This window comes from Pyrgilauda ruficollis, unplaced genomic scaffold, assembly GCF_017590135.1.
Source record: "Pyrgilauda ruficollis isolate IOZ18807 unplaced genomic scaffold, ASM1759013v1 scaffold57, whole genome shotgun sequence".
Taxonomy (NCBI): Eukaryota; Metazoa; Chordata; class Aves; order Passeriformes; family Passeridae; genus Pyrgilauda; species Pyrgilauda ruficollis.
Window position 1 is genome coordinate 1,711,993 of NW_024527377.1, and position 20,259 is coordinate 1,732,251.

A 20,259-nucleotide genomic window follows, 5' to 3' on the forward strand; every position below is an offset into this window, starting at 1 on the left:
TTGTAAGTGTTGTTGGTAGCTGTCAAGAGTAGTTCCCGGCATGTCTTATACTAAATTAATTTTGTTATCAAATAATAAAAGGATGCAGTTTTTATTTCTCAGGATATACTTTAATTTCTTATTGTTTTATTTGACCCCCTGTCATGACCCAAATCTGAGCTGTCCTAGTGAACAGGACTAGTTCTTACATCAAAGGAATCAAGTGTGTGTACGTTGTAATCTACACAGCAGAAATTAAGTGAGATGACTTTGCCATTGGAAAAAAGGGAGTGTCTTTTGTTTAATGCTTGCTTTGCTCTTGCCATCATGCAGTGCAAAGCCAGGAGCTCCCCTTCCATGTGAATTCAAGGCTACTCAGTGTAACTCTTAGTGTTTTGAGTCCACCCTGAGGAGCAAAAACCTGAATTTCGACTTTTCCTCAAATCAGAAGACTGATGAAAATGAAGACACATATTAGCCTGGCTTTTTAAATTTTCATTGACTTGCAATCTCTTTTGGACTTTTAACCTGTGGGCCTCTGTGTAATTCCTCATTTGCAGGGCTTTGTGCTCTGTGGAGCTCACAGGGTCCCTCTGAAGACAATGGGCCCCTTCGTTTTCAAGGAAACAAGTCCCCAAGAAGAAAAGGAAGATCAGCCTGTGAGTACTAGGCGTTCTAATTAATGAAAATGATTAAAGTATCTTGACCCAGATATTGCCAAAGCACGGAGTATAAGCATATGGATGGCTTCTTTTGAGCCTCTCTTTCTTTTCCTTCCTTGGCCAGAAGAAATTCCTGGCAGTGGGATGCAAGGCTGTTTGTACTACTGATGTGGTGCTCTTCTACACTTACTAAATGGACCAGAGCAATTCCCACTGCTCTCAGCCTGGATTGTTTTGCCAGCACTCAGTTCACTTGGAAAGCTTTGGCCTTATTGCACACACTCTTTTAAGTGGTTTTCAGTACTCTCCATAGAAAGAGGGGGAAAAGAATAATCCTGTGGAAATTTTGGAAAAAGCTGAATATAACCTTGGTGTTCAGCTGACATTCAAGATATTCAAGGCTGTGGTTTGCTGTTCTTTACTGCAGCTCCAAGACAGTGCAAGACCAAGGAAGAGATTGTCTAAGGTAGTTAGATTAGAGTCCTTGTTTCCAAGTGCACCTTCACGTCCAGGTCCATTTTTTCATCTGTATTTTGCTTATTGCTGTCAATGTGTGCAGAGACTTCTCTGAAAGCAACACCTGCTTATATTCCTTTTCTGCTATTTCATCCCATTAAATGCATTCTTTCCTGAAATGTTCCATGATGACATGACTCCAAACCTTGACACATGTGGATTTTACTGGGTTCTTTGCACATGTTCCTGGCAATGATCTGCAACCCCCAATTATGACTGTTAGTAGAGGTTCAGTACAACTGAACTCAAAACTTGAGCCCCAGAGCTGGTCTTTCTGCCTGGAACTGTGATTTCATGACATTTCATTTCAGCAGTAGACATGGTTGCCAATGGTTTGTGCTTCTCCAGGGAGAGGTTGGTCCCCATTCCCCCATGACCAGCCCCTTGGGTGGGGCCACTAGCTCCACAAGACCCAGCTTAGGTTCAACCAAATGAGAAAAAATGGAGAACTGAGTTTTGGACATGACCTGGAAAAAAGGTGCCCCAGAGAGGCTGAGAGTCTCTCTTGCAGTGAGGTGGCATTGCCTGGGGCACCTTGACTGGGATCAGCTCCCACTCAGCAGCATTAGGTACCAGTGCTGGATTACCCAGCCCTCCCTTTTCATAACAAGCCAGAACATTTTCCACTATGTGTGCTGCAGGGACCATGGTGATGGTGACTATTGTATCAGAGCTTACTGAATCTTTCAGGAGTTCTGGGTATTTGGGCTTATGCCCCAAGGAGCATTTCCATCCCTATTGCTTCTTTTTGCTCCTGCAGTGGTTTTGTTGTGTCCTTTTCCAGTTCAGGTCCCTGTTTCCCTGGGAAATAAGTTGCAATTACTCCTTGCTTCCTCCTGAGTCTTCCTGTGTGAGCTTTGAATTTTATGGGAAACATGAGCTGCTGCCATAAAATCTCCGTCTCCTTTGTCCCTGAATAGCATCATGGATGCAGCAAATTGCACATCCCATGTTTGGGCTCTTTGATGCTGTAAGATGATTTGTGCCTCATCCTCACAGACATCTAGATCAGCTTCACCTTCCTTGGGAGGTTTGAATAGCTGAGGCTGCCAGGCTCTTGTGGAGGATGGCCCAGGTTTGGAAGGGGCTGTTCTCAGGTTCAACAGAGCCTCATGCCAGGCTCTGCTTAGGAGGCTTAATTCCCTTTCCCACCAGACCATCTGATTACAAATAACCGTGACTGAATGTTGTATGTCGAAATCCATAATCCCCTGCAAATTGTTTAAAGTCTTGTCCATTGAGCTGCAGACCTTTATCAGACAACAATTTATGGGATTTCATGTCTGGCAAATGCAAATATAATGTGTGCTGGGACATGTTTTGGTGTCAGATTCTCTATATTATTGGATAATATTATATAGTTCCAGGCTCATGTGAGTAATAACCCCAATTAAAATGTGATCTTTGCCAAAAAGTATAAATAAATCTGCTTTAGACAGCTCAAATATTTTCTTGTCAAGCTATTTCATTTTTTAAGACCCCATTTTTATTTTACAAGTTGCTCTTCTCAACATTAATCCATGAGCAGCGCATTGAACATCATGGGCTCTCCTTTCCTTTTCCTCTAAGAGGCAAATGGGAAATAACACTTCCATGTCCAAAAATCCTTGTCTGGATGATGTGAATGAAAAATTGTAAAGTTGCACCATGTTGTGAAATAGATTTTCCAATATTTTTTCTTTTGCTGAGGTTAACTTTTCTGTGTTGGGAAAGATGTCTAGCCTGGGAAAGAAATCTGATCTGGGCAGAGGTTTGTGGTGCAGATACCTCCAAACCAGACCTACCCCAGCTAACAGCAAGCCAAAGGCAGCAAAACAGGCAGAGTGTTGCCACTCCAAATGAGTTATCCTGGGCTCAGGGCTGCATTAACAGAGCCACTGTGCCTTTGGTACCCAAGCAGTGGGCTCTGGGCAGTGTGACAGGCTTTATAGAGGCACCAGCCTGCTCAGAGCAGACTCACAGATCTCAAACAAAGTACTTCATTATTTTTTTTTTCCAGTAGAGACATGCTAACATGCTTAAAATAATGTTTGCAGCCATTAGGCTGCACTCACAATTAGTGCAGATCTTGGGGTTTGCTTGGAATGGAATTGTGCTAAGTATAAGGATTTATTGCCCACCTCACACTTGGATGCTATGCTCTATTCTACCAGTAAATAATGAGGGCAACAGATTGCAATTGAAATTCTTAGAGAAATTTGGTTCTTAACCTCTTACTGGATGGCTGGACTTGGAAGAACAACTTATTCCCTTGCACCTAAAAGGTGTTCAATAAATGAACTTTTCTAGTCATTTCAGCTTGAAGAGGCTGGCTTGCATGAGCATTGCCATGAGCTTTATTCTCATCTGGAGGAAAATGCAACTAGAAGGTGAAAACAAAAAGGAAAAACATGGTCAAACATGCTGCAAGTCTAAACACAAGTTGTGCTGTAATAAGACTTAGACCAGCTCTGATTCAGTGTGGGAGAAACTGGAGTGGGTTAAAATGCGTGGTGTGGTGGTGAGGTTGTGCTTGGGGGGAAATGAGAAATCCTGCAGGATCACATCTCCACAGGGATGTCCCACCTCTGCCGGGTGGCATCACTTTCCTCTCTTTGATCCCCAAAACCATTCTGGTCCTTCAGGACCTAGCTATGAGTTTTTTTGCCTTGCTGTGGACTCAAGCAATTCTTAGCCCTTCACTTGGGTTCCTGCTGGCTGGGGAGGGTATATTTTTAAATGGTGTTAGTGGAAATTTTGATTCAGGACTTTCAGAAATCCCTGGAACTGAAAGCTGGAAGTTCAGGCTGTTGCATGGTTTCCCTGGACACGTCTTCTTTTTTTTGCCTGGAAATTTTATACCAGTGGAATCAGGGGATTTTACATATTCATCCAGGATTTCCAGCATCTGGTGCCTGGCTGGAGCAGTAGCTCTGCTTCACTGTCGCTGACAGGGACCCCAGGGCAGGCTGTGCCTCACCCCGAGCCTGCCAGGAGCTGCAGAGCACACAGCTCACTGCAGGCAGCCCCCAGAGCTGGAACCAGCTGCTCTTGTCACAGCTGGAGCTCAGGAGGGATGCTGCCCTGCCCCAGGGGTGCAGCTTCCCCGAGGCAAAGAGCAGCATCAGCGTGGGGCTGTGTCACAGCAGAGCAGCCGGCGGAGTTAGTGACCTGGGAATGCTTGGGTCTTTCATCCTCCAGCTCACTGTGAGCTTGGGCAGCCCAGGAAGTGCTTTATCTTCAGGTAAATTCTCAAAGAGAAATCGTTTCCTCTTTAGCCTCTGAACAGTAGCTCGGTCTGGGGGAGCCAAACCAAATCAATCAATTAGGGATAAGAAGAACACCAGTTTTCAGAGAGCTGATGATAAATTTTCATTGGGCTTGGCAGAAGCCTGTGATATTGAATCCAAACAAAAACTGGCTCCATGGGTGCCGAGACATGGAGTTTCCTCAGCTCCTTGGCTCTGTCCTCATGAACTGATTTCAGCAGCAGCCGAGAAGATGAGAGACCTTTCCAGCACCTCCCTCAGCTCTGCTGCTCCCAGTGTCCATCCCTCAGTGCTGCTGGCATTTCATGGCACATGTTAGAGGTGTTGTAAGCACTGGTATCCTGGAAAAGACAAACCTTCTGTTTGTGTAAAATATGAGCTTCAGTTTTCTATTTCTGAAGTATTTAAATTTTTCCCCCTTTTACTGTATTTCTTTCATCAATTTTTTTTACACATTTCCAAATTCTTTGCAGAAGCATGAGAAAAAAAATGTTATTTAAATGGATTTAGACATTTTTGTCAAAACTCTGTTCACTCTGTGAATTTGACAACCATTTCAAGAAAGTTTTCATAAAACTGGGAAGCTTTTAATCCAATATATCCAATACAATGAATGTATTTTCTGCTTAATAAGGAGTATATACTTTTTCTTTCCCCTAGACATGACTGGTTGTCTGTTCTGTGGAGGATGGTGCAAATGGATGGCTTTACACATTCATAACCAAGGAGTAAGGAATAGAAAGGAGTCAAGATCCAACCACCAGCTTTGTAAATATGAGTTCTTACTGTCTTTTCTTTCAATAGCAAACTAGTGTGTGCTTTCAGAACTGAATGCCACTGGTTCGTTGATGTAACGTTTTGTTTGGGGCCCTGTCACATATTTCAGGCTCTTCCTTGCTGAAGAGGTGCCTAAAGCAGGTGGTTAAAAGCAGAAATCCCTGTTGAGAGCCTTCACTTTCTGTTTATCTTTCCTCCAAACCCAGCATGAGTGCTCTGATTTGTATCTTATATTTCAAAATTTGAACAAACTAGAACAACTGAGGTTTACCTTTTCTTCTTTCCTCAAAGTAGTGATGAAAATGTTTTGAAGGGACAGTAAAAATTGTGATTTTAGTTTATTTCTGCATTGGGCTAAGAAAAAGTAGAAGTGAGGCAGTTTTGATGCAATTTCAACTACCAGGAGAGTTTTCTGTATAAAAAATGTATTCTATTCCCATGGTTTCATGAAGGGACATTCATTAAACTTTTGTGGGAGATGAACAAAATCCAGAGAGCTTTTCTAAATATGGAAACTGAAAACTAGCACACTGTTTAAGAGAGACAATAGAAATCAATTTAATGAGTTAAATCTGACCAGAGATTAACTTTGTTCAGGATATTTTCTAATAGGAAAGAAGCAGTGGGGTCATCCAGATCCCTTTGAAAATTTATTGCTGTGCTCAGGAATTCCTCGTACATCCCAGGACTGGGAATCTGAGCAGCAGGCTGTTGTGGCAAGTAAAAAAATAAATGGTGTTATCTTGATAGCCAGATAACACAGTATCTGCTCAATAAAGTCATTTGGAGAATATTGTTTGTGAAAACCTCTTTGCTTTGGATCCATTCCTTCTTCTTTCCGTTTTCTGATAAAAAATCCTAAACACCAAGCAGTTAAAGGCTGCCATAAAACTGAGAAGAAACACTGACACTGGTGCTTTATCATGCTCCATCTGGGAGGCGAGCCAGCTCTTCCTACTTCAAGTTTATTTCTCCTACTCTGCTTTACCTCAGATAATGTCTCATAAACAGTTAAGAGGGTCATTTGTAAATGTCTTGGAATGGTTATTGCTCTCATATAGGCTTTGGATCTTCGTGCTTAAAGTGAGTGAACATCAAGGTAAAAATCAAAACAAATTCCCAAGCCTGGAGCAAGGACTATTTGGGAATGCCTCGTGTTCCTAGGACAGAAACATTGCCATTTTTCTCCACCTTATTTTTTAAATTTTAAGCATCATCTCTCAGATTAAGTGAGACTTGCTTTCTTGCCAAGCTTGGTGTATCACTGAACAGCTTTTAAACCAAGGAGCAGAACACCTGAAGAGAGCCTGGCTGGAGCATTTTAACAGAATATGGTCCCAAACAAGTGGGTTACTGAGCAGCAAGTCTCTGGGGGTAAACTGCTAATTTAATCCAGGATTAGATTGTTTAAATTAATTAAACCCACTGGTAGCCAGCTACAGCAGCATCTTTGGGAGGGCATGGAGACTTGTCTTCTCCCTCTTCTCCTTTGTGCCTTATCCATAGGTGCTCCTTTTTTTTGGGAAAGGAAAGACCCCTGCCTGCAAGTATTACCTGGTTGCCTGTAGAGCCCAAATGCCTGTTCCAAGAGCAGTACATGATTTATCTTAATGTATCATTACACATTTATCCCCTGACCATCAGCACATGATCCCCACAGCTGGGGGTGCCTGTGGTGCCCTGTGAGCCAAACTGTGATGCCTGAGCTGTGGGATGCAGGACAGGGGCAAGGAGCTGGTGCAACACAACCCCCCAAACTTCTGATGTGCTGCAATAGCATCCCTGAGCCCTGCTCTGGGCAGAGGCAGCAATGAGGGCTCCATCCCCACACTGCTCTGTGTGTCAGACCATGTGGTGAAAAATGGGCCTTTGGCTAATTTCTTGTGACTGTGTTTGAAGAGGCAGCTGCGTAAAAAGACATTTACAATAATCTTTCATGTTCTCCAAAGGAAAAGAATCCACCTGTGTAATCTTTCAAGTTAAGCTTCCCTCAGGTCTTGTTTAACATTATGAATATGGCAGCTCATATAATTTTATTATCTGAACTAAATATTATTCCTTCTCTGTCTTCCTGCTCTTTCTCCTAATCCTTATCAATAAAACTACTAAGGTATAATGATTTTATAGGCTGCTGCTTCTTTGTCTTCTTCATTTTATTACTTCAACAGCATTCTCTTCAAATAAATGAATTAATATCACAATTAGAAACCCAAAGCAACTTTACACGACCCACACAGTGACATCAGTCATGAATGCAGAAACAGAGATGATGAGATATTGACTTGGGATATCCCAGTTCTGAAAGGATAACAGAAAACAGCAAAGAGAAGAATGTCTTGAATTTGGAGAGGAAACTGGGATCTACTCCTAAATTTGATTGGAATTATTTGAAGATGGGCTATTTGGAGAGGTTCTGCTCTGAGCATGTCTGCTGCTTCTTTGGCTGTAGGAGAAGGGAAGGTAATAAATTCCCTGGATTTATTGTGCATGTACAAAGTGCTGGGGAAGTGGGGTGGTGGACTGAAGTTTTGGAGAAGATTGCATCCAGTCAGAGAAAACAAACTGCAGGAAGTGCAACAAACAGAAATTTTTATTTACTGTCAATACCAAGGAACTCTGAAGGGCTTTGAATAATAAGATGTGAAGCTGGGGCTTGTAGACTCAAACTTCATCTCTTTGCCTTCAGCAAAAGGGGTGCAGTGTGCCTTGACCCTCCATAAGGCAGGAGTGATGAGAGACACCTACTTTAGGCAACATTAGAGATTCCAGCTGATGATTTTAGTGCACCCTGCAGCAATCACTAAGTAATTATTATGCACTAATTTCTTTCAGCCCAAGCTTGTAGTTTCTGCTCTCCCAGGGGTAATTTTTGACTGCTGCACTCAGTGTGGTATCACTGCTAAACTTGCTATGAGTGGATGTGTCCAGGTCTGAGTTTTAGTGAAGAAAAATCCCTTCTTGTGCAATACAATATATGCCATTGTAGGCAGGCTGTATTAGTTATCCTTTCATATGCGGAAAATAAATGACCGTAAAGCTCGCTAAGTCACACTGTCTGTATTGATTGTCTGTGTCTGCCGAGATTCCAATACTGGATCTCAGTGATTTAGAAACAAAATTAAATGCTCCAACTAATTATAGTTCTCTGCATGTATAGTTGCCTCTGAGTATTTGCAGCTGTCAGGTTCAAATATTTCTAATAACTGTGGCTGCGACATTTGTTCAACAGATGAGGTAAGAATAAAAGAGAAAGGGGCAGCAGCTTGGTTTGAGGAATGGAAAGGAGATCAGATACAGAACTCGATGCCATGGAGCATTATAGCACAGGTTTGAAGGTGGACTTGGATGCACCAGTTTTTACAACTAAAACTGAAGAGCAAGTGGTGTGATAGCAACTCTGAGAACAACAGGGAGAAAACACCTTGTGGAGGAAATGCTGATAAATATGAGTTACTTCAAGCCCAAACCTGAGAAGGCTGAATGTTAGGGTTCCTCTCAGGGGGGGTTTAAGGTCCTTGAGCAGTTTGTGTCACTTCTGTCATGTTTTCCCAAGAAGGAGAGCAGCAGTTTAGAGGTGGATGTCTTACTCTAAAATTCGTACTCACCAAATCATCTGTGCAGAGGCCTTCACCTCCTTCACCTCTGGGCTTCCTGTGGCACAACCTGGTGTTTGAGCCCACTTCACCCTGCACCATCCCTGCATTTCTGTTCCTTTTTCTGCAGAGTTCTTCATTATTTCCAAACTGTGCTTGGAGGTTTCAGACTTGGAACACCCTACCTACCTGTGTCTTGCATAGCTGACTTTTCTCTTTTTTCTCCCTTGCAAATAATTTTTTACACATTTCTGTCCTCAATTGCTGCAATATGTTGTGTGTAAGACATGAGATACCAACAGCAATCTAGTTTTTTTAAGGTTTCCCTTTGAGAATTCCCTGAGAATTCCCATCATGACATTGTTGACAGGAGATACCTTAAAAAGAAAGCACCACGAGGAAAAACACATGTTTGGGTTTGGGTTTTTTTCTTTTGTGAGGGGAGGAGTGGAGGGGGGAAAGCTTAGTAGTCTATTCTCAATGTGTACGTCTCAGATCTGTGATCTTTGCTGCAGAATCCAACTGTGCAGATCTATCAAGTTCAGCCATGCTGGGGTATGCCACACAGGTGGATGGTTTAATCTTGACAGTTGAGCTTCCAAGTGAAAGGAGAAAGAAAAAATGAGATGAAAAAACATGCTAAAACCTGCTCAGCTCCCAGCCAGGCTTTGGAGCTGCGCTGCTGGGTAACATTGCTCGTGGAACAAAGGCTCAGCAATGGGTGCCTCTTTCCATCACAGGTACTGTATTGGTTTTCCTAAAGCAATTATGAAATAGCAAGGACCCTCCCAGCTCACAAAATAAGGGAGGTGGGGTGCAGTTCTGCTTTGATGAGGAAAAAGCAGTAATGTGGATGTGGCCTTGGAATGCAGCTGAGATCCTTGAGCAGAGTGGGTGTTTCACAGGGGAATGATGATACTCCAAATCTGTACATTTAGGGATGGGTCTTTAAAACTGCACATCATGCACCCAAGAGTTTTCATTTCCTTTAAACAGCAGAAAACATCCTGTTCTCAGGAGGAATATTTCAGAGCTGCCTTGCTCACCCACTGGCTTCACACTCTGCTGCCTCTGGAACGCGTCAGGTTTGGGTGCAAGTTGCATTTCTGCTGCAGACTTCCAGCTGCATGTGTAGAGTTAACATGGCTTGGGTTAACATTAAAAAAGGGAAATGTTAATGAAATGCTTAAGCACATACCTATGACACAATCTGAAACAGGTGGGTGTGGAGCCGTTGAAGGGCTCCTGCTTCACTCAAACCATATGTGAAACTCCTATTGCCATCCTAGGAACAGGGATCAAGGGCAGGAGATGACTGTTAGTGAGCATGATTTAAAACTGACTTTAGAAAGAGTAATTTATGCTTTGGAGTCTTCTCAGATGTGTACCCAGTAGGAAATTCTGTAGCTACACCTGTTTACACATCTTTCAGCTCACTGAGATGCTAATGAGAAACCCAGCCAACATGGGCACGGGGAGAGACTGTAACAATTACTGAGCCCCAGAAAGAAAATGGGTTCCAGTGACTGATTTATCAGCAGGCTTTCCTGAAGGACAGATAATTCACGCCAGGAGTTTTGAGGGGCCACTGGGTTGCACTCAGATTTCGTAGGACAGGGCTAGAGACTGCATCCAACTGGGCTGGTAAACACACAGTGATCTGGAGCCAGGGGTTGCCCAAGACAAAGATCCCTTTCACCTCTCTTCCTTTCTGCTTACACCCACATTTTTAAATCTCCATGTGCCCTTCATGTTTGTGAAGACTTTTAGACTTGAAATGCTGAGACACACTGAAGAGCTGTGAAAACCAATAGATGTGCAGAGATATTTCTATTAGAGATGCCCGAGCTGGGGCTGGATCACAGGGTGGCACCAGCAGCCCTCTGCAGAGCAGTAGGTGCTGCACCTCTTCATGCCTCAGGAGTCTGGGCTGGGAGTGGTGGGAGTCAGGAAAATGCTCGGGGAGGTTGCAGGATCAAATGGGTTGCTTAAGTACTAGTCATTATAATTTTGTTTGTGAAGCATCATTTTACTTTCTAAAGATAAAAATAAACATGGTGAAAGATGAATAAGGCTCAGTGTAAATGGCCTTGGAGGCTTAAGAAGCCGTTCCTGCAGTTTTGGGATGCGATTGTGTGATGCGAATATGCTCCCATCAAAGCCACTTGGAGACTCCAACCACAATCTCATCACTCCCCTTCCTAAAATCAGATTGCAAACCAGCAACAAGACTTCTGCTTAATTATAGCCTGAAGAGTGATGTTTGGGCTGTGAATCATGTTAGATTTCACACTGATAGACGAGGAGTACAAGTGCTGATACCATCTGCAGATTGGGCATGGTTCACACAGCAGGGTGAGGAGCCTTCCCGCTATGCTGAGTCCCTGGCAGGTCCCTGCTCTCAGTGGGACCCACACTGGCACCACAGAGCAATTTATTTTCTGTGCCAAGTGCAGCTTTCCTGCTGTGCAGCCTTGTGCTTGCCCTTCCTTTTTTCTCTGAAGGCGCTGGGAATTGGAAAACTCCTTTTTCTCTTTGCATAAGCAGGACAGAAATTCAAAGGGTTCTGCTGAATATTTGTTAAGATACATATTTATGTGCAAAACCCTCCCGACCCCTCAGAAACCATTTAGTTAAAAGAGGATAAAGATAATTTACTTATGCCTTAGGGTGGTTGCTATTTAAACCCTGTACATTTATGTCTATTTACTCTGGTATTTACTAAAAAAGCATAGTTAAATTAGCAGTTGCTGACTCTCATAGACCATTTCTGAAGGATCTTACAGCACTACTTTAAGGGAACAAACTCAGGGATGAACCAACCACATCATTCTTGCTGTAGGACAGTGAAAGCAAACACCTCTTCCAGTGGCTACAGGGAAACAAAAGGGTGTCTATGGATTCCTCAGTGTGGCAAACTGCTTATTTTGGTGAAAACCCCAGCTTTGCAGACTGTGTTGTCACCACACACTGCAGGAAGCATCAGTGGGATGGTTTGCCCTGTCACCCAGGTTTGCACACAGGTTCCTGACATCCCATGGACTCCAAAAATGGTGCAGAAGGGGCAAAATCCTCAGGGTTCTCCCGCTTTGGGCTGGACAGGGTTCTTTTTTTCTGCTGAGGGGTGCTGGCAGTAATGGCAATGGTGCAGTGGATAACTGCCTGGCTGTGCTTAATGACCCGAGGCACGGCAGCTCCTCTCAGCTGGCTCCCAATCCCCAGGAAATGCACCTCGGCTTGATTACTGTCGCCTAAAGAGTCACACATGTACTGGGGGAACCTTCTTTTCATTAACTTCACCTGGGCCCAAAGAGCTGCTGAAGAAACAGATTTTTTCAATCAGATAGTGAATTTTCGATTAAATGACTTGGTTTCTACCCCTTTTCTCTTCCTTTCCTGCTGCACAGGAGCTATCTGTGTTTAATGCTGCAATGGGATCTTACCATAAACTTGGCTGTGTCCCTCTGAAGTGATGGTGTTGATAATTAAGATGTGTTATGGTTTTCCACGAAGTATATTTGTACCATATGGGTATTCAACATATCTCAGAGCAAAGACTGGTCCTGAAAACTGAGGACAAGGTGCAACGGGTGGGAATTCAGAGTGAAAAGTACTGCAGCATTCTAGACAAGCAGGAAGCTCTGTGCTCCTGTACCTGCCTGCCTGGGGTTCCCCTGCAGATGACTTTGGCAGTGGTTTAAGAAATGAGCAGGCAGGGTTGTTGGAAGTGTAATTAATGATGTATGGCAAATGTTTGCAAAGCAGCTGAGAAAAAAAAGGCTGCTGGGGCAGGACTTGGGTTTTCAGCGTGCAGTAGCTGCACTAAGGAGTGGGACCTGGAGGTCATGTGGCTTTGGAGGAGTGCTGGCAGAGTTGAATTAAGCATGAATCAGAAATATTTTTTGAATAATGAGGTAAGATGTAGAAATGGATTTATATTCCAGAAACAACCTCCTTCTCCCTCTAAATGAATGCTTTCCAGAGCTGTTGAACCATGGGTGTTCCATGTTCAAGGCTTAGGCTCTGGTAGTGGGTGGGAAATTGCAGGTACTCCTTGCTCCAGAATCAAGAACAAGAAAAAATCTGCTCTTTCCCAGACAGAAAAAAGCCACCAGCACCCAGAAACAGACCGTGATGGCCCCAAGGACCAGGCTCCCTCCTGTGCAGCTCTGCTGGGCAGCAAGGGTGGTGCTGCTGCCCTACTCCAGGTGTCGTTTCCTGGCTTGCTGGTGAGGGCAGGAAGCATTTTGCATGTGAGGCAACATTCCTTTGGCAAAAAATTATCCCTCAGCCTTGGTACCCAGCTGCATTTGGTGAAAGTGCTACTGGTTTTCACCTCTCCAAGCCCTGCCCTAAGCTTTTCAGCTTGTCACTTGTGGCATTGCAATGTAAGAATGATTCACCAAGCCCAAAGATATCTGGAAAAGGCAGATTCAGGATGTGCTTAAAACAACAACAAAAAAAGCTTTATTTATTAATTTACTTTTTTTTTCTCCTGAGCAGGCATCAGCTCTCCACTGCTGCAGAGTGCTTTGTGTGGAAATTCTGGTTTTGTTTTGCTGTGAAGTACAGAAAGTGGGTAAATGAGATGTTCTTCTAGCAGACAGGTGTGGGCTGGATTCTGGGGGCTCCTGTACAAGTTCTTTGTTCAGATGTGGTATGAGGAAAAGGGCATAGGTCAATTTATTCAGTTTTATTTTTAGTATCATTCAAAAATTAGAAAAGATCCCTCATGTCTTACATGTTCTTTGCTTTGCTAACACAGCCTTCTGAAGAAAGTGGTAAAAAAAAATGAAGCTTGAAGCAGTTCCTGTGTACAACAGGTTAAATAGCTTTGAAATGAAATGTAAAGTAAATAACTTCGAAGCATAGTTATTCCTTTTTCTTGGTGAATTCTTAGATCTCGCATGACATGGAGATCTTATTTTCAGGAAAAAACCATAAAACCCCCATATCCTTTGGCATGGTTAATGGAAATCAATCTGAATTGAAATTTCAACTGTTGGTAAATCAATGCCATCCCCATGCTCTCTGTGAATACTTGCCTGTTCCTTAAAGATCATGTTTATATTTATTTTAAAAAAGGCTGCACAGTGTTTGACACAGAGTGAAATAGACACTGCTGGTGCTTTATAGCGATCACAAAGGATTGTGAGCTGCTACAACCCATCTCTGGAGAACAGCCATGGGTTATGTGAGCCTGCTCGCCCCCTCCCTTGACAAGACCATGCTGCGTGATGTAGCCATGTCCCTGCTGATGGCTGATCTGAGCACAGCTGAAGCTCTCCACGCATCTTGCATTTCCCAGAAAGTGCTTTTCCAGTGGCCTCAGACTGAAATCCAGCTGCCTGTGAGTGGTCCCCAGTGTGCAGTGCAGCTCCACCTCTTTAGCAGTGGAGCTTGGCGGGCTGGGCTGTTTGCCAAGAGCTCTGTGTCCTGGGAGGTTGTCACTCATCCCTCGCAGCAGCCCCTGCCCGCAGCCATCCATCACCGTGTCAGCAGCAAGCCCTCGCTTGTTCCTCTCTGTGGATCACGAGCAAAAGAAAGAGACATCCAGGGAAGGGAGGAACTGCTCTATGTGTCTTGGTGTCATTCTCCCAAGGGTGCTTTTTTCAGGGTGCACAACCCCTGGTGAAGGCCAACCCCACACACGCTGAGAGGGGCAGGGGTGGCACGGCAGCAGGCACTTGCACAGACAGGTCTCTCCAGCTGACTGTACCTTCCCTGGGTGCCACTGGCCCTTCCAGATGGAGGAAATGTCATACATTAAATTCACCATCTAGAAGTTGCCTGCTGGTTTGTGTGCTTAGTTTACCTGTCTCATTTACTGCTTTTATATTAATTAGTTCTCCACATTCCACAATGTCACTTTTCTTTTCTTAGACGTGTGTGGGACAGATTTCCAGGCTGTGTGACATAGGCATCAACCCAGGGAATTGGGAATATGAATGTCCTTGAAGATGCCAGCTTTTTCACAGTCTCACATGACTTGGAGGATTAGCCAGAGACTTCTTAAAAGTGCCATGGGAAGATGGGTGCTGTGGGATCCAGTGCCAATGCCCTCCTTGAGGATTTTTCCTTCTGGAAATATGTGAGGAAAGGATATTTCTAGGCTGCTTGTGCAGATATTTGTGGGTCCAGTGCCTCCTTCTGTGTTTGCACTGCATGCTTTTGCCTTGTTGACTGGCACATGCAACTTTTTTCCCTGTGGCAGCCTTCCTGTCCCTACAGACAGCCCAAACTCGGGGAGGCTGCAGGAATAAACAATTTTTCCTGCATCTCCACTGCTGCAGGAGCTGCACAAGGGCTGCCTGCACGGCGAGCACGTGCATTGTGTGCCCCATGTGCAGCCATCTGGTTCTGCTGAAGGTTTTGATCTCTCAGCCTGGTTTGATTTATGTGGCAAGAGCAGCGGCATTCCCATTGGAGAAGCCGAGCACAATGGTTAATTTTGCCACTGCTTAAGGGTGAAGTTGGATCCCACCAGGGCTGAGTTTTGGGTTGCCCCTTATTGGACACATCTGGTGAAGGGAAGGCTCTCTGCTTGCCGCTGGCCCACTCTGGCTGGGTTTGGGCCAGGCAACGTGAAACCCCTTTGCATTTTCAATGCCTCCTGTCTTGGTTTGAGGGAATGCCGCTTTCATCGCAGTCTGGGAAAATGATACTGAGGGGTATTTTTGTGCTACAAAAAAAAAACTAATGCAAGGGTTTTTAGCTTGGTGTAAAGAGGTTTTTCCTCCTGTTGTGAAGGTGGGAGCATCAGGTGGGGCGTCCGTGGGATGAGAAGCCTCAATGAAATGTTTTGTCAGGGCAGTGCTCCTGAGGGCTCAGTGACATCTTCAGTTTGCATGTGGGGAATGCCACAATGCCACATTGCTCAGCTTATGTCCTGAGTCATCCTCATGGGCACTGATGTTTTTTCTCCTTTTCCTTCATTTCACAGAGGCTGTGGAACACCACATTCAATGGTTGTGTACTTGAAACTCTTGTGTGTGTTTGTTTTTTTATAGATAATGTGACTTATCATGGTGCATTACCGTAACTTTTTACTATTTCCTTTATTACACAACATTTTGCAAAGTTCATGAATGAATAGTCATTAGTTCCAGCTATGAAATGTGTCTATTGAAGGTATTATTTCTGCCCAGGAGAATCCCAAAGAAAAACCGAAATAATAATTTGGTCTAACCCAAAGCTCTTTTATCTTAATTTCCTAGTGAAATCCAGCTGACCTCAGTGGGATGCATCAATTTAAGTTGAAAGAGCATTGTACTGGCACAAAGTGCTTTGGGATGGGAACTGAGATGAGAAAACTCCAATTGAAATGTCATAGGAAAATAGGGGAGAAAAAAGATCTACTGACCCAACCTGGAACGAGCACAGCCCTTTGCAGCAGGCAGGGCTGGTAAGCCCTGCAAAAAGTGATTTGTTAAGGTTTGAGTGTGTTTCTGTGATGTAGATACTGGAAGGAATTTTTATGGGATCTGGCCCTGGAATAGACAGGATTAAATAGCAAAGGAAAAACCAATGTGCTATTTGTAACTGATAGTGCACAGAAATGATAGCTCTGGTAGGAGCTGGAATTTGAGTCCCAGTTGCTGTAGCCAGCCATTTCTAACCATCTGTGGACAGCAAGAGCATGGCAGTCAGGGCTGGAGAAATAAGCTGCAGCAGTCCTACATTTCTTCATGTCCTCAGGAAGGATGTGCCATGGTGGGAAACGGGGACACAGCCCCCTGAGTTGTGATGATTTTGTTTTTGAAGCCATCAGTCCATGTGTCAGAATTAATCCATGTGTGTTGAGTTGGAGGTGCTGAAGGGAAGGTCCACAGTGCAGTGTCAAACCCAGCTGGAAAGTGCCTGAGACAGGAAACAAATCACCAAAAACTCTGTGCAGCACTGCAGCCCACGCTGCTGCCGGGCTGCAGCAACACACTGTGCATCATGTGCTGCCATGGAGTGCTGATCTGTCTTCCATCAGCAGGCTTTGTGCTTTTTTCTATTGGATTTAACCCAAAATACAGCAATGCTGTGGTCAGGCTTGCAGGAGAGAATAAAGGAGATATGATAGTCTGGGAGTTTAAGCACGGAACTGGAAGTCAGTTCAAGGTCCAGCCCTGTCTCTTGGTAATTCAAGGTATTTTCTGGGCTCAATACACAACCTGGCTGTGTTCTCTTTCTGTCCTGTGCATCATGATCTTGGAGTGTGATGGGATTCATTTAATTTACAGGTGTTTGGAGAAGCACCTGTAGCCCAAGAGGGAAGGTGGTACAGGACAATCACCTCTTGCATTTTGTGTGTGCACCAGCTGTGAGCTTGAATTTTGCTGCCAAATGGACCCTAGAACTGGTTTTGGTGCTGTCTCCAGGTCCCACCTACATAAAGAAATCAGAGTGTCAGTGAGAGAGAGAATCAGGGACCAGTTCCAGGGCATTACCCCGGGCACTGGGTGGTGTTATCTAAGCCAGAAGGGCTGGGATCTGCAAAGGCTGCTGCCAAGCATCTGGGAATTGCAAAGGTGCTCCCAAGACTTTCTGACTTGTCTAAGGGTCTTAATTAAATGACCCATCAAGTGACACACATCTTCCCAGAAGAAGGAGAGCCCTTTGTCCAGCACCACAGGGAGCAGGGTCCGTGCCTGCAGAGCTGCAGTGCTGCTGCAGCTGGTGTGACTGCGGGCTGCAGAGATGGCAGCGCTGCTCCCTGCTCTGCCTGGGCTCTCCCTCCCTCCCAGAGCTCCTGCAGCTCCGGGCAGGGAGCACAGCCCTGCAGGATGCCTTTCCTCTTGGGTATCTAGCATTTTGAGTCAGGCCGTTGCCCTGCTGCAGAAGGTGGTGGGAGGAGGGAAGGGACGCCAGGCCTGCAAATTAGCATCAAAGGCTTGGTGCGAGGTTTATGGGGACATTTACTAGTGCTGTTTTCATTATTTACACCAGTCTTGGTTCTAGGAGTTCTCATTAAAAGTGTAATAAATGTAAAAATATTTTACAGGCCAATAAAAGCTCCAAAGCAAAAATAGCTTTATATAGTGTGATTTTTTTTCTTTTGCAAAATACTGTGTGGTATCATCTCAAACCTGCTGATTGCTGATGGGATGAGAGAAGCCCCTCCATTCTGATGTACAAGGGGAAGAGATGGGGATCAGGATTACTTTCCAGACAATTAATTTGTCAGGTAATGGGTAATTCTTAGTCACTGACTTTGATGAGAACACATTATGGCAAATATAAATATTTTCCTTTTTTTTCCTGTGGCAAAGACAGAAAGCCAGATAATTCATATTATTGTTTAAAAAACATCATGAAATGTATCCAGAAAAGCACCGGAATGGGCCTGACAAAGAGAAAAGACATTAATGTTTTCAAGTTCCTCTATAAAATATGTTTGCATAAACATGCTGTATGTAGTCTGACCTAGCCTATAGTTTCTGTAAGTACGTCAAACAAAGAGAGTGATTTTGTGCCAAATCCTCTGTTAGGTTTGGGATGTGCAGTCCTATGCAGAAGGGCAGAACTAAAATGAGGGAACACTTTGGAATGAACTCAGCTTGGAGACAATCCAAAAATCTTGTGGAATGGGTGGAGACAAAAAAAAATTGAATTTAACCATTAAATCATCCAGCAGCTTGATATCTGTGACATTTATCTTGTCTCAAAAATAATAATGTTCCACAGTCTTAATGACATCTAAACATCTTTGATCACAGAGCAGACAAATTTGTCCAAAAATGATAGATTTGTCTGTCTCACCCAGGTTATCCCAATAAATACTGAGTCAGCTTTGCAAAAGGAGTGGTTGTCAGAAGTGTGGAATGAACATAGATGTGCTTGACCTAAAAGAAGCTGGAGGTCAGCTGCAGCAGCCTGTGGACCTCCTTGCTAGAAAGTCAATTTATGATTCCTGGTTTTTAGGCTCTGGCATCTGCAAATGCTGTAAATATTTCTCTCTCTCTTTTTTTTTTTTTTCTGTAAAAGTTGTTCTCATAATTTTACATGAACAATGATTTTTGCTCATGCAGGGTTTTGGTCCCAATTTTATTTTTTATTTTTTTTTTATTTTTTTTATTTTTTATGCCAAAAAACTAACCCTGTACTTGGAGAGGGAATGAGGAGGACTCATTTCTCCTAGAAGGAGCCTCTCCCTTTTCCCTGCCTGCTGACTGAGGCGACCTGTGGCCAGCATTACAAGGGAATTATCTCTCAAGCACCGGGAATGTCAACCACCACAAAGATCAATAATGGCATGACCAGCTCAATGCCATTTTTGAAATTCAGTTCAAGAACTGAGTGATGCCAGGCAAAAACATTTAAGTATTTGCATCCCATCTGGCAGGTTTGAGCAGAAAGCTCAGGAAGACCGTGCAATTACACCGCAGATTAATTTGGACTTTCAACCTGAATATTCCACTGCTGGTTTTTTTTGTGTATGTCTGTGACCAGAATTAAGTTTCTCTGCGAGGCTACTTCAAGGGGAGGCACAAACCAGCCAAAAGTCACACAACATTTTCTTACCAGGGAATAAATTTAGATCCTTGCCTTTTCTTTTTCTTACTAAAATGTTGGAAAGAAATGTGGGGCTCGGAATGGGATGATTGCTGCAAGAAAACATGGCTGGTTTTACTGCCCTTGCTATTGTGCCCCAAGGCCACAATTAGGTCTGGAATCCCATTGTGTCAGGCATTGTCCACACACAGAGGAAGGAACAATCCTCAACTCCAAGGTCTGCAGTATTGATTAACTTTTATTTGTTTGTACAATTACTAGTTTATTATTATGCACAGTTATTTGCTTTATAAGGGAAATGTTCTCAATTCAGAAATAATTGAGGAATAAGTCATAGCATAAAGCCATGCATTGCATATAGGTAACATGGAAATATTTTTCTCATTTTCATGAGTGCCTGACTTAAGTTTCAGGTTTTTAGGCAATCTTGGGGAGTTGCACTCATGGCCCATGAAAGCCCATGTGATCAGGACGCAGAATTCCTGGCAGTTCCTTGGGGACCTGCATCCTAAAATAATACACTAAGGGTGTGTGAAACAGCACAGACCTGGGACTAACAGCATCCCAAATCCAAAGCTGGTTCTCTTGCAGTAATATATATCTTGTTTCTGCAAAAAATGGACATTCTGTGAATACAACTCTATAAACCACTGTCTTACAAAATACACATGATTTAACTCGATTATTTGGATAATCTGTATGTCTCTACATTGACTGCTGACTAAAATACCATTTTCTTGTCTACACAGTGATCTTGGCTTTCCCATTGCACTTCTGTTATCTCTTTTGCCATCTTGTAATTTACAGGAAATTCAGAACTGGATGTAATCACAACTCATAATTTGAAATGCTAATCTTTGACCTGTCAGTCCAGCTGTATCACATACAGTCTGCTCTATTAAACTTTAATGCCTACCCTAATAACCATGTGAGGCTAGAAATCCAGGGATTAGCTTTGATTCCAGTTTAATTACTGATAGG